Here is a 12,367-nt window from a genome sequence, read left to right on the forward strand (position 1 = left end):
GTGAGGAAACAGTACCTGGAGCAAGACCATTAAAACCCACATCATGAGTAAAAGGGTAAATCTTCCTCTTACCCTTAGATATTCTTATTTTGCTCTACAAACCTGTCATTAGACTCTGTGTTTGCAACTACCTGATAAATTAGTCTCCTGATAGGCCAGAATCTAGGAACATCTCAGTTCAGACTGCAGGAGTTCAGGCTGCTGATAGGACTTGTCCATGTAATATATAATATAAAGCAGAAGTGGGCAAAAAAATAGATCGGGATCTACTAATAGATCTCCCAGTGATTCACAGTAGAACAGCAAGGATTCTAACTCTCAGTTATTTAATAATGGCAAACAAAAAGGCTCTTTCCCTTGCCAAATCAGCTGCTGAGATTAAGAAAGCTTGTTTTTTGGGGGGGAAGGGTAAAATCTGTAGTGGGTTTTGAGTGACAGAACTGTGAGGTTAGTTCCGCTTCGGAAAAAAAATATCTGGGCTGAGCATTTCCTCAGAGGCACCCTGCTCCTTTGTTCAAATGTTGCCCTCACCACCACTATTTGATTCCTGGGTCCAGTTGGTGGGTCTTGAGATTTTAGTAAAAAAATCAAAGTAGATCCTACAAGCCTGTAATCCGTTTGCTCTGGATATGAAGTATGCAAGATGTTTCCAATCCGTCTCCCTAGCTCGAAGTGGTACTGGCTATATTTATGACATTCTTCACTGCTATTAGTTTTGCTAGTGGCTACTGAAATTCCCCAGGGGCTTTGAGACTGAACCTTCTTTTGATAATATTTATGACATTCTTCACTGCTATTAGTTTTGCTAGTGGCTACTGAAATTCCCCAGGGGTTTTGAGACTAACCATTCTTTCGATAATTAAAGGGGCAGGTAATCACCAGTTTTATGACTAGAGAATTGGTGAAGAAATCTTGTCTATCACATTCAAAGGATAGCTTTCACTCTTACAGCATAAGAGAAATTAGGCCTTGGAATGACTGACGACAAGAAAGAGACACCAGAAACAACTTGAAAGATTGCTACTCTTTTGTGACGTTTTGGTTGGTCCCAATAAATGGTGTTGCTCAACTGTGGATTTCAGAAATAATTGACTGTGCTCTGGAAGAAGAGAAGGAACAATTGTATTTGGTGTCAGGGTTGGCCTTTTTGAGAATACTTTATTGGTTGGTTTAATCTATGGTAACACCCTCACCCCAGCCAACAAGTTGCCTTAGACGTACTAAACAATGATCCATGGATTGACCCCAAGGGTTGCCAACTTTTTTGGGCCAGTGGGCACATTTGGATTTTTGAAAAAGTGGCATGAGTGCAAATCACAAAATGGTTGCAAGGGGGTCATGGCATAACATAAAATGGCTACTGTGGGGTGTGGCACAATGGCTGCTACATCTAAAAGAGGAGAAAAAGAGACAGGAGCACAATATGTTGAAGGCATGCTGCCCCCAATAGGTGCCCCATTGATGGAGGTAGGGGAAAGGCAGCCACACCAACCACCACTGTACTTTGTCACAGAAAGAAGCTGTTCAGTACACATGGAAGAGCGGGCATCCATTCCAATGAAATGTGGACATCTTTTAGAGGTATGCTGAATGTAGGATAGGGTGAACTGAGCAAGAAGAGGGGACATTTTGTGAAACCTTTCATGAGCACCATAGGAGATACTAGCAGGCAAGCAGTGTCCTAGGAGAAACCACTTATCTAAGAGGAAAGTGACTTGGAACCATATATTACTAGTGCTTGTTGTATGTTAACATTTAGTGAGCAAGTAAGGTAAGGGAAAGAGGACACATTTAACATCCTTAATTTAAATACTGCATGTAGTGATGGAGATAAAAAAAATTTTTTTTTGGAAGAGTGTGTTTAACAGTATTCTTTTGCTCAAATATCTTTTAGAGTTTTGAAATAATATTGAGCATGCACCTCTGCTAGTAGAATGCAAAGAATGGAAAAGGAAACACTTCTTTGAATAACAAGGGCTATGCTATCTTAGGGTGAGCAGACATAGATGGAGCAGGGGAAACTAGAGTAAAGTTATGGTAGCAAGGTTTTTTTCAAGCTGAATAGCCATTCTGCTTGTTTGGACTGGAACACACACACACACACACACACACACACACACACACACACTCCTTTTGTTAATATATTCTGTCCCAAAGCTTATATTTCCTATGTGGAGTCCACTTGCCAGCATTATGTTAAACAATTCAGAATGAAGTGACACTTATCCTGGTCACTTCAGGATACCCCAGGCATCTTGATCTGGCCCTCGGGACTCTGGCAGACCACCCCTTTCCCCGGTCACGTCCCTCACTGGCCTTGCTTCACAGCCACCTTAAGTCTTTTTGTCTGTCTAGAACGTGTCCTTGAACTCTCATAATGCCTCTGGCTTTCCTGGAGGACAGAGGGATGTGTAGAAAGTAGCCTACTGTACAATGGTAACATTTATATATGTTGCTCCACCCACGTTTACTGCTGGGTTTGCCCGCCACTGGCATTTGTCTCCTGAAAGGTTGCTCAGGAGGGAATGTGACTCTTGGACTGAAAAAAGTTATTTAACCCCAGTCAGGGCCAGCTCCGAAGGGCAGCTAAGTGGAGCCCTGGCTGAGGGGCCCTGGGGCTATAAGGGCCCCTGAGGGGCCCCTCCACTCCCCTTCTGTGATCTGCAGAGCTTCCAAGCCACCCGCCATTCCCTCTCTCCACCTACCTTTCTCTGCTGACTTCTTTTGCGGCTGTGTGCAGTGCGCATGCAGCACTACCATTAACCAAGATAGTGACCGAGGTTTCCTTAAGGTACTGATGTCCCTGTCGCCATCTTGGTTGATGGTAGAGATGTGCGCTTGTGGCACACATGAGGGCCATCAACCAAGATGGCGGCAAAGGCTTCAGCCCCTTGGGGAAACCTTGTCCTCCGTCTTGGTTAATGGTAGTGCTGAGCACTCAGCCCATATAGCCGCAAAAGACAGGAGACAGGTAGGTGGGGCATGACTGCGTGAACATGCTGGGGCCCAGGACAAGCTGGGGCCCAAGGGCCCCAGCATGCCTGGGGCTGGCCCTGACCCCAGTACTGGATCATAGATGCTGTGCATTGCCATCTCTCCCCAACCTGGGCTGACCAGGGGAACAACCCAAATCAATTAGGAGGGCAGAGTTAATATTTAATTATTTCTTTAAAACCCTAATTAAACATATGGTTGCGAGGGAGCGGAGAGTACAGAGAGCAGGACTGAACTTTCATTCACCAGCAGTTGAGCAGAGGGTTCAGTCCAGCTGGCTGCAGGGTGCGGCTTCACAAGTGCTTTCCCTGCAGGGAACACAGTTGTGAAGCCACACCCTATAGCTAGAAGGACTGAACCTTCTGCTCAACAACTGGTGAGTGGATTATTCAATCCTAATGGAGTCTGCTTCTGCAGTGTGTTCCCTGCTGGAGTGTGCTGGCAAAGCAGATCCCTGAATCCAGCAGGATTGGACCCTCCATATACCAGTTTCTGAGCAGAGAGTTCAGTCTTGCTCAGTTTGAGTGCACACATGTGTTCCCCTGCTGGGAATAGGTGCACATAGCCAAAGTGCCGTCCCACTTCCTGTCCAGCGCCCCACCCCCTCACAGCTCTAGGTCACTCCAGGTGGTCTGACCTGATCTGACCCAGGGTGCTCTAAAGCTGTTTCAGCTCAACTCAGTCAAAGGAAGGCTCAGTCGAAGGCTCTGCCCAAATTGGCCCAATTTCACTCTCTGCCCTATAACACACTTTCAGCTCTGGTTGGATATGTTGCCCAAATGAGTGAAAAGGGTGGACATGGTCATGCGTTTACAGCTTGTTATGAGGTATCAAATATTGGGAATTTTTAATCTTTGATTCATCTCAGTGAACCAGAGTTTGAAAAGGCCTGCAACAGCAAAGATTCCTGGGAAACAGCCCCTCTGTGACCTCTGAGTACATATCTTGCAGTGCCTGAAGGTATGGACTTCCTGACTCATGGAAATTTGGGATTTGTCACCCAGTAAGAATAGGTGCTCCTTTCAAACAAAGGAAATGTATGATAATCTAGGCCATCACAAGGAAACAGAATAGCTCCTTTCAAACTAGGAGGTGTTGTGCATTTCTAAGCCTTTGGAGAAGACAGGCCTGTCAAACAAAGAAACAAAGATCACACCTATCATCCGGGAACTTATCAGGAAATGAGTGGGTTCCCACCTTCCTGATCACATTTACTTTGGGTTTACTTTGGGGTCAGTTTAGTTAGGAAAAGGTATAAAACATGAGGAGTGAGGAGTTCAGTTCATCTTCTAGGGGGCTGCAACAACTGCTTTTCTTATCAACGCACGCTAGCATCTTTGGGACAATTTCAGAGCTATGGATTTGGGTGAGAACTTTCAGATCTGGCGCTGGTTACAAAGGGTGGAGCTTTTGCTCATTGGGCTAGATACGAAAGTCTCTCTCAGTTTTAGGCTTGCAGCAACTCTCCAGGAAAGGTATATGCAACTACCTGGGCCTTTTTCTTTCCTTTTTTCTTTCTTTCTGTGTGGGTGAGCTTAATGTGAAAGTGTTTATAGGGCTAGTCTCTTTGCTTTAGTCTATCCAGTGTTGCTGAATGAATGAATGAATGAATAATAGTTAGAAAACTACTCATTGTTAACTGCAATTGTAAACTGCAATATTTTTCCTTGTTCCTTCTCTTAATAAAACCACTCTTTATTTTACTTTCAGTGTATGTGTTATTGGGTTAAGAGTAAAATTATACATGTTCTGGGGGTGACGTGCGGGTAACTCCAGCAAAAGATCCTGCTGCTCTCTTTTGGGGAATTTGGATTTCTAGTGAGCTCTGTTGGCATTAGGCCGTACTGCCTAAGGATGTTTTCATCAGGTCTGGAAAGTTACAAGCATGTGTTTTGAGAAGCAGTCTTATCTGCCATGCCTGGCCTGAGAGAGCAGACTTGAAGGTCAGACAGGTTGTCATGGTAACGGGAGATAACAGCTGGGAAAGTTGTAACAGCCAGTTGTTAGTTCTTCTGTTGCCTTCTGCACCATGCCTCTGAACTGAGAGGCTGTCTTTACTTGTGCTTTTGGAGAGAGATGTGCTGTAGAGCTAGAGGGGGGGGGAAACTGCTGAAAAGCCTTAATGTCTTAATAAAGACTCTTACATGATTTAAATGCTCTGAAGAAGTTTCTTGCTCAACTTAACTCCAACATAATGTATGCTGTTTCACGCAACAATGCACACACGCCAACAGGGGTTATGGGCCCAGATTCACAGCGCATTACACGGGAGTAAGTTGCTGGTCTGAACGGCAGACGGAGTTCCAGAGAGGGCAGCGTGATTGTACCAGACGGAGGTGAGCAACATGGCTGTAAACCTGTCTGGGGGAGGCTTGCCAATGGAATGACTTAATGAGAAGAATTATGGCAGCTGGAAGCCGAGAATGCGGGCTTTGCTAGTAAAAGAAGATTTATGGGAAGCTATTGAAGGTATACCCCCTGCACCCCTTACAGCGGCTTGGACTAGAAACGATGAGAGAGCTCAAGCTTTTATACTTCTGGCTCTATCAGACTCTCAACTGCTACACGTGAGGGATGTTACAAACGCCAAACAGATGTGGGACCGGTTGGAAGGCATTCATGTGCAACAGACTGCGGGATCTAGATTGTGTTTGGCACGGAAGCTTTATCAAATGCGCTTCACGGGTGAGTGCGACATGTGTGAGCATCTCACGGAATTCAGACGCCTGTTTGCTGAGCTGACAGACCGAGGCATCGAACACTCTGAACTTCAGAAGACCTATCTGATCCTGGCTTCACTCGATGGGACTTGGAATAATATGGTCATGGCTTTTGAAGCCTTACCTGATGGAGGTTTGAACGTTGTGTTTATTGAGGAAAAGCTGACCCAAGAATGGCAGCGGAGACAGGAGGTGAAAAGAGCCGAGTCGATGGAAGCTGTCAGAAGCAAGGAGGAGAAAAGTGCCGAACCGGAGCAGGCTGTCGAAAGCAGACAGGAAAACAAGCGGGAGCAGCAGCGGCTGAAGTCTTGTTTTGCCTGTGGGGCTCGTGGGCATCTCCGTAAAGACTGTGCAATCAAGCGAAACTCCAGGGACGGAGGCTTGAAGCAAGGCAGTGTGAACTTTGTTTGTAAACAGAAGTCTCAAGATTTACGACCTGTTAATTGGATTCTTGACAGTGGAGCAAGCCATATATTAATTAAAGACAGATGTTTGTTTTACGCTTCAGAAGAAGTGAAAGACTTTGTTTTACTTGCTGATGGATCGCGTAAGAATGTGGAAGCTCGAGGTCTGGTGAAGTTTGACAAGCTTGGAATACTGTCAGATTGTTTATTTGTTCCTGAATTGGCTCATAATATTTTGTCAGTGAGCAAACTGGTGAGTTGTAATTATTCAATTTTGTTTCACAAAGACCAATGTTTTATAATGAGGGGAGATCAAGTGTGTTTGCAGGGAAGCCTTAATGATTCACAGTTTGTAATAAAGAGTAGTCAAGCAGGGTGTGCTGTGTTAAATGCTGAGGCACAGGTACATCAGGGCTGCCATGAATGGCATCAAAGGCTGGGGCATGCAAACCTTGACACGATTAAGAAAACCCCTTTGCACAGTGAAAACATGTGTTTAAGAGACTGTGGACAGATAATGGATTGTGATTCTTGTAATCAAGCTAAAATGACTATTGCACCAATAAACCGGGAGGCTGAGAGAACCACAACAGCTCCCTACCAGCTAGTTCATGTTGATTTATCAGGGCCAATAAATGCTTCACAAGGAGTTGCGAAATTCTTCATGGTACTGGTAGATGATTTTTCAAGATTTTGTCATGTTTTTCTGTTAAAGCATAAAAGTGAAGCTGAGCAGAAGCTGAAACTGTTCATTAAGAGAATCGAAACTCAACATGACATCACTGTGAAAGCGATTCACTCAGATCAAGGCGGGGAATTCACGAGCAAAGCGTTAAGTGACTTCCTTGAGAGTAAGGGAATAAACCAGAATTTCACTGCTCCATTTAGCCCGTTTTCCAATGGAACTGCTGAGAGAAAAAATAGGGTGCTGCAGGAAGCAATGAGAGCCATGCTGTTGAATTGCAGTTTAGGGAATTATTTCTGGGCAGAAGCAATTCTTTATGCGAATTATATTCACAACAGGGTGTTACACAGTGCACTTGGAATGTCTCCTTATGAGAAACTTACTGGCAGAAAGCCTAAGATAGAACACATTCAAAAATTCGGGGCAAGGTGCTGGATCCACATTCCACAGGGAAAAAGGAGGGGCAAGCTTGCGCCCAGAGCACAGCAAGGTTTTGTTTTGGGATTTCAGAATGCATATTACAGAGTTTGGTGTCCAGAAACACAGCAGTTAATTCTGAGCAGAAGCATTAAAGTCTCAGAGAAGCCTTGGGCTCAAAGGCAGACAGTTATTCTTACAGGAACAGATGGCACACAAACATGAACACCATCACAGACATTTAAGCCAGATCTTGACATTAAAGTGGAAGGTACACAAATACCTCTCAGAGATGCTTTGAATGAGCTCATTTGTGGGAAATGCAGTAGAAATAAGAAACGCAAGGCTGAGGAAATGAAATTGGCTGATCAGGCTGTACCAAGTACAAGCAGCTCAGATGGAGGAGCTGAGAGGGCAGAAGTTCCAGCTTTAAGACGCTCTACAAGAGCAAATTTAGGCAAGCCGCCTGAAAGATTTACCGTGGGATTAATAACAAGTCCTGGAATGAATAAAGTTGTAGACATGGATCCTGAGACACTTTATTTGACATGTGTTCAACCAAAATTTGAGTGAATAAAGTTTTGAACTGTACTGAGATGTAATTTTGAACTGTACTGAACTGAATTGAAAATGTATGATGTAATGTACTGAAATGTATTGCAAGATGTATTGTAGAAATGTGTTATTGTTGTAATAGATTTACAGACATGATGAAAAAGGGGGACTGTTGGCATTAGGCCGTACTGCCTAAGGATGTTTTCATCAGGTCTGGAAAGTTACAAGCATGTGTTTTGAGAAGCAGTCTTATCTGCCATGCCTGGCCTGAGAGAGCAGACTTGAAGGTCAGACAGGTTGTCATGGTAATGGGAGATAACAGCTGGGAAAGTTGTAACAGCCAGTTGTTGGTTCTTCTGTTGCCTTCTGCACCATGCCTCTGAACTGAGAGGCTGTCTTTACTTGTGCTTTTGGAGAGAGATGTGCTGTAGAGCTGGGGGGGGGGAAACTGCTGAAAAGCCTTAATGTCTTAATAAAGACTCTTACATGATTTAAATGCTCTGAAGAAGTTTCTTGCTCAACTTAACTCCAACGTAATGTATGCTGTTTCACGCAACAATGCACACACGCCAACAAGCTCTGCTCATGAGGAAGTTCAAGGTCCCTTCGTAACAAGCTAGCTTACCAAAGAAGGTAGAGTGCTGCAAGAGCCTCCCCTTGCTTGCAGGCCTCTTTCCATCTGGCCTGGGAGGGTGTGGCCCTGACAAGCTGTGACTATCTGAAGATGACACCGGCCATCTTGATTGTGGAGTATTGTTTGGGGGTTTCTGCTTGGGCCAACATTTGATTCTGTAGTCAGTTATTTTTGCTGTTATTGAGATTTTTTTTGTATTTTATTGTTGGACCTGCTTTTTCATGGGGAGTGCAGTCTTTACCTCAAAGACTCATCCAGGGCAGGCAACTGAGCAATTTCTCAGGCATGGGAACCACTCACCCACACAGCCTATGTCTTGCCAGGGTTCAAGCTCAGCTTATTTTCCTTCATTCATCCCACCACTGTGTCCAGGTACTAGTCCAGGCCATGCAGAGCTTCTCCTGCTTCAAATATTATGGAGAAATAGAGCTGAATGTCATCAGTGTAATGATGGTGCCTTGCCTCCAAACTCCTGCCCCCGTCACCATGGGACTTTTGTTATGGAAGACGCCTGTGCGTGAATTTGTTTTATGTGGGGAGATCGGTGCATCATGATCAACACACAATCTTGACAGAAAAAGGCTTTGATCCAATGGCATGGGTACCATGATGATTGGAAATATCTGCTGCAGCCTTCATCCGCCTTCACAGCCATTGTAACATACACATTGTTATCCTCCGCCTGTTCTGCCATTGAGGACTTTCTTGGATCATTCTTTATCTGGTTCCTCTCCCTTGACCTAACCGCCATGGGTGACCCTGCTGGGAGTACATGACTCCCAACGGCATCGCTCACAGGGTTCATTGGAACACGCAAGCCCACTCACCACTACAAGGTGACGATCCAGCGAGGGGCTGGACTTGTAAGTAGGACTGGTACTACTGTAACACAGTGCCCCCAATTCCCATTCCATGGAAACGGCCCAGGAGGATACCTGTCAATGGTATTGTTGGGCTGAAATATTAAATTGATCTTGATGTAAAACATCGGTGTATTTCCTTGTGACCTGACCTTTTCACATTCCAGAGGCTCAATGAATAAAAGCCGGTTTAAGCTGGAAACGTTCCCCTCTCCCTCTTTCCTGTAACATTCCCAAGCATATTGCCTCGCATATAGTTGCAAAGTGTATCATGAAAGCAAATGTTAAAGTTATCCTATTGCCCTATAAACCTTGACATGTAAGCCTTTGAAATGCAAGTCTAGCAATATTAAGATTGTCGCCACTCGAGGGGCGCCTGGTTGCAACTGATGCCCCATCCCATATCTATTCTTTTGTTTCTGGCTGCAAAGTGCTTATCTCAAGGACATGTAAAATATGCAGACCCGAGTCTGAATGAGAATCTGATGTCCCTGCCTGTATTCCTCCCTTGCACCCCTTCACCTCCTTTTCAACATATCTTTGAGGTTATTGTGACAATTAAAGCTTTCTGTAGTTTATGACGTTGCTCCCCAATATTGTAACCTCCGGGGAAAGGCTATATATTCTCTGACCTATCAATAAACGGGGTTCCCATTCTGAAAGGCCCTTGGCTTGTAAGTATCGGGTTCCCCTTTGCAAAGGAATTGTGTTTGTCTTACTTGGTCTCTGGTAGTGGGTAATTGCACTCAACTCCGCACCCTTCCCGGGTGGATGTGAGCTGGGGTAGACAGTGATGGCTTGCATGTTGGGCTTGGGCCCAACAATTGGGGGCTCATCCGGGATCCCTTTGTGCGGGGCCACGTGCTACCAGGGCGTACCCCTCTCCTGACAACAGGCGCCACGAGAAAATTTTCTCGGTTGTTGTGGAAAGCGGGTTGACTGATAGCTCGTGGGTAACGTACAAGTTGAGGAATATCTCTACCAGACACCATGGGAAACAAAGGGAGTGTACCGGTAAAGGACAGACCTTTGGGAGTAATGTGTAAATTGTGGGAAGATAAGGAGTTGCCTGTGCATAAGAGAGGCTTGAAGAAGAAAAAAATGATTGAGCTCTGTGCGGAGGAATGGCCGCAGATGACTGCAGTGTCGGCGCCGGGTGAACGGTGGCCAAGGGGTGGATCCTTTGAAACCGCTCCGTTACTGGGAGTGCGGAGAAGGATTGGGGACAACCACCTGGATCAATTGGAATTTTGGCTCCTATGGAAGATAGGGTCACAAAATGGGAAAGTTTTACTTTGATGGCAGTAAGAACTCTGACCAGTGAGGAACCCCCTTCCAGTTATTTTACTGATGAAGAATCAGATAAGAGAATGGTTTTGAGCCATTCCATTATTCCCTCGGCTCCGGATCCGCCCCATACTCCTAGGGATGGAGATCCCAGTCGGAAGCCAGGAACCCTTTCACCTGACTCATATAATGAAGCAGGTGAAAAGGAGGATGAGGAGGGGACCTCAAGGAGGATGGTCACGCTCAAGCGAGAAAAGAAAAGAAGAGAAAGGGAAGCAGCGGAGGCTACTGAGTTTCCACTGGTAGTACGCGACCAACCATATGTGGATGGTAACGGTGATATCCAACATACGGAAGTGGTCGAGTTGAAAACTTGGCTGGAATGGGACTTTAAGGAATGGAGCAGGATGGCTGGGACCTTTGGAGAACAGCCAAGGAAAATTAGAGAATTGTTAAGCAGGTTGTTTGAAAGCCACAATCCGACATACTCGGATGTGGAACATTTGTTGCGAAGGCTATTGACAGGAGAGGAATGTAGCAGATTGTGGGCGATTGAGAACGCTTGGGTGGCAGAGGCGGCAACACACATGGCTTGGTCAGATAGGGCTCAAGTGGCTGCAATGTGGGTAGTGGGAGACTGGACGCAGCCTCGCCGTGCTCAATTGCAAGCTGATAGGGATAGAATTTTAGGGCACCTGGAACGCATGTCACAGAAACCCCCTAACCAAGCTAAATTCATGGCTATAAAACAAGAAGCCAATGAGCCCCCAGAAAATTCTGGTCACGCCTGTTAGATGGTGCACGGAGCTATACCAATTTGAACCTGGAGAACGTGCAGGATCATCCGACATTAATAGCTAATTTTGTTCATCAGGCACAACCAGCGGTGAGGGATTATTTTCTGAACTTCAGACCAGGATGGGGGAGGGGGAAGCTGTGACTGTGATTCTAGAGGTAGCAGATTTTGTCTGGGACAAGGACAAGGAGAAAAGTAGAAAAAAGGAAAAGGAGGATTTTGAGATGCTGTCTCTTGCGATAAGAGGCCAGCCCCCGGGCAGAGGTTTTCGAGGAAGAGGAAGAGGTTTTCCGAGGGGGCCAAGAGCCGGAGAACAGCGAGGCAGGGGACAAATGCGCCAATCATGGCAAGGGGAGAGGGCTTGCTTTCAGTGTGGAGATTACACACACTTTAAATGAGATTGCCCGTGGAGGACGGGAAACACAGAACACACACAAATGCAACAAAATAACTCCTTTTATCCAGACTTTACAGGTTCATCCACGGATTTCCCACCTCCGCCGCCGCCGCCGCCCGCTCAACAAATGCCGGCTACTTGGGATCAGTACGGTGGCCGCCAGTCGGGTCACCAATGACTAAGCCCGGAAAGGGAGAGGTTGGGTGCAGGATTAATGAATCTTATGTCTCCGGCAGGACTTTTTCTTTCACTATCCGCCCCAACTGCAGAGCCCAAACTTTCCTTGATGGTGCAAGGATTAGAGGTATCATTTCTGGTCGATACCGGAGCGACATACTCCTTAGTAAATGTTGCGCTTTTGGAGTGGCTGAGTGATGAGGTTAAAATGACAATGGGGGTCGATGGAAACCCTACACCAATGTGTCTCACTTTCCCTTTGCAAGTAAAGTATAAGGATAAAATGTTTAACCATGTTTTTCTTTATTCTGCCTTGTGCCTCATTTCTTTAATGGGCTGAGACATGTCGTGTAAACTTGAGGCTACTTTAACCTGTACTCCAAGGGGGGTGGGATTATTGATGAGTATATTGGGAGTTCCAGCAGGGCCAACAGTTAGACA

Source organism: Rhineura floridana, chromosome 11, assembly GCF_030035675.1.
Source record: "Rhineura floridana isolate rRhiFlo1 chromosome 11, rRhiFlo1.hap2, whole genome shotgun sequence".
NCBI classification, from domain to species: Eukaryota; Metazoa; Chordata; class Lepidosauria; order Squamata; family Rhineuridae; genus Rhineura; species Rhineura floridana.